Source organism: Pimephales promelas, chromosome 2 (genome assembly GCF_988280905.1).
Source record: "Pimephales promelas chromosome 2, fPimPro1.hap1.1, whole genome shotgun sequence".
NCBI lineage: Eukaryota > Metazoa > Chordata > Actinopteri > Cypriniformes > Leuciscidae > Pimephales > Pimephales promelas.
The window spans coordinates 47429624-47435853 of record NC_142770.1 but is presented as its reverse complement, the minus strand read 5'-3'; the positions used below and the strand labels follow the sequence as shown (position 1 = coordinate 47435853).

Below are 6230 nucleotides of genomic sequence, written 5' to 3'. Positions count from 1 at the left end.
TTGGCAGCCCTGACAAATCTTTTTTCAAGTCAATTCATTCATTTCGTTCGTTGAATGAACCTAATGACTCAGAAAAACATTTGTTAATTTTGATGAACGAGTTCGAATAGGAGAGTCATGAACATGCATAACAGAACAGAGCAAGGCGACCATTTGAGCTTATAAAACTTAAACGTTGTTTTTTTTTTTTTTAAATGACCGATCGTTTTGCTTGATAAAACCCTTATTCATCGTCTGGAATCGTTTAAAGCCCTTTGAACAGTTTGCACAGAAACTGCCTTTTGGACCTTGAACCGTTTGGTTCCCAGTCCATATGGAGAAAATCCTGAAATGTTTTCATCAAAAACCTTAATTTCTTTTAAATTGAAGAAAGAATGACATGGATATCTTGGCATGGGCGTAAGTAAGTTATCAGCAAACGTTTTTCTTTTTTTTAAGTGAACTAATCCTTTAAGTCAAACAAAGTGAAATGCAATAGCAAAAAGTAAAGTGGTCAAGTCGTGAGTAAAAAGAGAAGTTCGTGACTTGTTCAGTCTGCCATAGACTCTTTTGGGGACATCAGAACCACCGAGGGAAATCTGGAAAGAATAAAAAAAAACAAGCATTAGTATAAACTTGTTCATTTATAATTCTAATAAAAAGCTGTCACTTTGTTACTTAATTCAGAACACTTACTGAAGTATTAATGCACAAAAAGTCAGATATAATTAGTTTAGTTTATTTGTTTAGCACGTTTAGTACAAGTACAGAACAATGCTAGGAGGGAACGAAGCCAGACTAGGCTTGTACAGAGTTCCACTCCTATTCCTATTAACTCACGAGATATGCAGACTAAGCATCACAGAAGAAAAAAAGAAGAACAACAACAAAAACAGAACACACAAAACAAAAGATGAAAAATAAAAATAAACAACAAATGATAGAAAGCAATTCAATACAAACAAATGTGCTTAGAAAAGAAAAGCGAGGAAAATATAATATATTATATTATATATATATATATAATAATAATAAAATAAATAAAAACTACAACATAAAAGGCATCAAGCTAGCGATAGTACACTCTTCAAATGCTTTGTAAAAGCTGAATAAGAGGACATTGATTGCAACGATGGACTTAACTCACTCCAAAGCTTAGGACCTCTAAAAGAAATATTAAATTGGTGTCTTGTGGTACGTGCGATTGGTAAGACTAAGTTATTATTGCTATGTCTAGTGTGCAATGAATGAACATGTGAGATAGGAATAAACAAATTCTGGAAAGAGTCTGGTAGATCTTGTTTCCTATAAATAAACTTATGCATAAGTAAGCATGTTTGATAAATATTTACCTTATCAATAGGGAGAACTTTAAATTTATTAAAAAGAGGGACCGAAGGTGCATATCTGTTTGAATGGGAAATAAATCTAAGATACTTTTTCTGTATAACTAATAATTTATTAAGGTGGGTAGGATATGTAGCTGCCCAAACAATGTTGCAATAATTAATAAATGGAAACAAAAAACTATAATATAAGGTTAAAAATGCTGAGGAATGAACCAAAGGACAAACCCTCCTCAATATACCCAACATTTTAGCTGACCTCTTAGAAACAAAATTAATATGATTAGACCAATTAAGACCACTATCAATAATGACTCCTAAAAATCTGGTATGTTGAACCAATTCGATTTGTGTATTATTAATGTAGATCTTAGATAATTCAATAGGGTAATGTTTGTGAGTATTACAAAAAATCATAAAGTTGCATTTTTTTATATTGAGAGTAAGTTTGTTCGATTGAAACCATTCCATGATATATGATAGTTCCTCGTTAACCATTTTTATTAGTATATTGAAGTCATGGTGCGAAGCTACAAGATTTGTATCATCAGCGAATAGAACTGGGAGAAGTTTAGTACAAATCATAGGCATATCATTTATGTAAATTAAAAATAAAAGAGGCCCTAGAATTGATCCTTGAGGGACCCCAATCTCAATTTTAGACTTCATAGAGTCATAGTCTTCCAAATTAACATATTGCTCCCTATTAGCTAAGTAGCTTCTAAACCATCTCAAGGCAACATCCTTCACTCCATATCTACTAAGTTTAGCAATCAAGATATTATGACTAAAGGCCAATTTATACTTCTGCGTAGGGTGCGCGCAGTAGGTACGGCGTAGCATACGCACAGACGCGTCCCATACCGCGTACCCTTCGCCGTCGCCTGACGCGCACCTCCTCAAAAATGTAACTACACGTCGCGACGACGCGGACCGCAAGATCGGTGATTGGTCGGCTTGGTAGCATCGCATTTCCTCCTACGCATTTCCGCACGCACCTTCTCACGCATTTCCACCACTGTCTATGATTTCCACAAGTTTCATCTCCTCCGAAGTCTTCTCTCATTTCTGCCTTTCAGTTTTAGTAATTTCACTAAAGTGAACTGTTTTTCCACCTAATAAGCTCCAATTCCAACATGATCAGCTCTCGTTCACTCGTAGTAACCTAGCCGCGAGGAATCTAAACACAGTGGAACATTAAAACTCTCCGCCGCCAACTAGCGTTTCGGAGCAGTACTGCAGAGCAACCAAGACCTGAACGCAGAAGTATAAATGCTCACAACGGCGTCGCCTACGTGCGTAGCCAACGCCGTACACTACGGCGTACCCTCGACGCAGAAGTATAAATTGGCCTTAACCGTATCAAATGCTTTACTCAAGTCCAGGAAGACTCCAAGAGCATATTTTTTATTGTCAAGAGCTGAAGAAATATAGTTTACAAGTTGAATAAGGGCATGCTCAGTAGAGTGTCGCTTCCGAAAACCATATTGATGTTTATATAAAATATTATTAGCATCCAAGTGATTCAATAATCTCGAATAGACAAGTCTTTCTAAGATTTTCGATATACACGGGAGAATTGATATTGGCCTGTAATTACTAAAATCCTTCGAGTCACCGGTCTTGAAAATTGGTATAACCCTAGCAACCTTCAAATTTTGAGGAACAATTCCAGTTCTCAGAGACAGAGAAAGAATATGAGTAAGAGGTTTGATAATGTGGTCAATTGTCTCTTTAATAAGAACACTTTTAATACCATCATGACCATGGGCTGCATTTTTAAGTGATAAAATAATATTCTGAACCTCTTGAACTGTTGGTGGGTCAAAATTATAAAAGGGAGGATATTGACCTTTAATAAAGGAACACGGAAGAGTTTCCGAATCATTAATATTAGACGCTAGATCAGAACCAACCGATATAAAGAAATCATTAAAGCCATTAGCAATATCAACAGGGTTAGAAAGAACCCCCTTCTCACTATTCATTACTACCGGGGCAGTAAAAGGGGATTTAGAGCGATTCAATAAATGATTAATGAGATGCCATGTTGTCTTAATATTTCTAGAAGCTTGAACAAATTGATTTGAATAATATGCTTTCTTAGCTTTTCTTACTAACGAAGTGAATTGGTTTTTACACTTCTTATAAATTTCAACATTAATTGAGGAGGGACTAGATATAGACCTCCTATACAGTCTATTTTTTTTTCGGGAAAGCTTTTTTAGTTCGTCAGTTATCCACGGCTTCCCTTTAGAATATTTATTTCCGGATTTAGAGCTCATCAACGGAAATGATAAATCCAACGCCTTATTAAAAAACTTTAAGAATAAACTATATGCACTATTAACATCTTGTGCTGCAAATACCTCCTCCCATATGATATTGCCAATGGCAGACTTAAAAAGAACAATGTTATTTCTAGAGAAATTACGATATTTATTTGACCCATTCTTAGGATAACTAGACATTAATTGACGGGATTGGATAAACTGAAAAACCGGGAAATGGTCAGAAACATCACACTTCAGGAGACCTGAAGTGACCTCAAAATTATAAGAATTAAATAGAATATTATCAATGAGAGTAGCAGATGAGAAGGAAATTCTAGACGGTTTCGTAATAAGAGGAAAAAAATTAAAGGAATGGAGGGCATTTAAGAAATCAACTGTTTGTGGTAAATCACATTTAAGTAAATTAATATTAAAGTCACCAAGTAGAAAACATAGTTTACTTTCTTTGGTAATTAACTCAAGTGTCGATTGAAGTGCATCGATAAATGTGTTATGGTCTGAATCAGGTGGTCTATAGATGCATCCAATCAAAATGCTCTTACCATTGAATTGCTGACAAGATGGAATTTCAATAAATATAGACTCAGTGTAGGTAATTATTATAACAAATAGGATTTTTCTTTATCATAAAGAATTTTCTTACCATTTCTGAGGTTTCAGGAAGACACAGCTCAGATGATCTTGGGCTTGAGCTGAATGAACCTCGTTTCATGGACTCCAGGGCCTCTTTGAGAGATGCTAATATCCCTGGAAGCTCTACAAGAAAAAATAAAGTTGCATGTTATACAAAGTTAGGGCAGAACAAACACTAGTTTGTGTTCTTCATATATAATTTGTATTTTGTTTAAATGGTAAAACATATTTAATGAACCATTACTGTAACTTCCACGCTATTATTAAAGTAATTATTCATTATTAATAAAGACAGAACATTCTATTGAAAGTTACAAGTTGGTGACAGCTGATAACGACTTGATTAAATGTAAAAAAGCTGAATACCACACATAAAATCATATAAATCAGTCCCTCGAGAAAAACACGATTATGCGATTGCATAATTCAATGCATAATCAGACAAAATACATATTCATGCGGGGGACGCAATTTTTCAAATACGTGTTAATATATAATAGGTCACTTAGCTGCTACATGACACACTATTGACTGTTTTTGTTGTTTTTCACCAACAAAAAGTTACAAATCAAGAGGATCAACTACTACTTACTCGACTTGACCTCATCTACTCACAGGTTTAATAAAAAAAATGTCTTTGCAATGTGCAAATTCCTTGGCTAGGCTAAATATTAAATATAAAATATCTTATTTCATTATTTAACATCGTTTTAATTTCTCAGTGCAAGATATTTAATAATTGGTTTTGTGAAAGCTTATTGGTGATTACAACTTAATTTATTTATCGAATTGACATGAAAACTGACAGCCTACTAATAATTAATTAGATTTTACTATGAATTAAATATCACAAATGTGTAAGTTTTATTAGAGCTTAAAATATATTATAATATTTAAAACACAAGAAGTTACTTGGGGACAATCAAGCCTGTCGTGTAATCACCAGTAATAACCTTTTTTTCTTCAAACACAGTGTGCAATGTTTTTATAGTTGTTTTATGTCACTGTCTAGATCTATAACAATTAAGTTGATAGACGTCAATGGATAGACGTTAACTCGCTTTAGTGTCAAATCAACAGAAACGCCAGTAAACCACAGAACATCGTCATCAACTTCTGAAAATATTTTCTAAACCCAAAGTGAGAATAAAGCCAATTATACTAATCACTTAAACAAATAAACTTACCACCAAGAAGTAAGATCTTTTCTGGCAGTATCTTGCTCTGTCCATGTCGTGGCGGCGCAGCTCTGCGTTGTCCTCTTCACTGCTAAATTGTTCGCGGGAGCTGACGACCTGGTAATCTGCTCGTGTGTTCTCTTAATATTAGATCGGTGCTATCCACATTCACTAGGTCAGAGTCAGTGAAATAACAGAGCAAAATTTGGAAAATACATGATTTCTGTTGAAATATCCGAAGCTATAATGGAATACCACAGACAGTCAGTATCCGTTGTCCGCGCCCCGCCCAACATGTAAGTTCAAATGGCAGTGTGTGATTGGACAATTGCCGGCAAGCTTGTTTTGAAAAGATTGGCTCTGATTGGTCCAAATGAATGCAACTGGAAATACTAACTAACTAACGGCCACAAAAAAGAAACAACTATATAAACATAATTGTGACGGGGCGCATAGCTATCGTCACGGCAGCGATACGCTGCCTATCCTTGTACACAAAGACTGTGTGTAAATGTGATCCAAATGTTTGTCTAGCACGTTAAAGTTTTTGTTAATCTTTATTCTGTCATAAATTAGCGGTTAATCTAGCCTTTCATAACAAAAACTCGTATATCCCGTAGCTTTTGGTGTGCACATCTTTAACAGCTAATACTGCGGTGATTTAAATGCTATAGCTACTTCCATCAATACATACCTTGCTGTTTTCAAGAAAATTATGTCATCTACATCACAGTTATATGCAGTTACAATAATCACACAATACATGTTTTCAATAGGTATCTGTTTATTTAGTTTAAGAG

At 34.7% G+C, this 6230-nt stretch overlaps 1 long non-coding RNA gene across 1 annotated transcript; it reads right to left on the bottom strand.

The window, feature by feature from the left end:
- Positions 1-429: 429 nt before the first annotated feature.
- LOC148997660 (uncharacterized) lies at positions 430-5829 on the bottom strand. The gene is made up of 3 exons (XR_016147507.1): positions 5440-5829; positions 4263-4375; positions 430-578 (listed from the first exon to the last, which is right to left on the bottom strand). It is a non-coding gene; the product is annotated as an uncharacterized LOC148997660 (long non-coding RNA).
- Between the last annotated feature and the right edge of the window lie 401 nt (positions 5830-6230).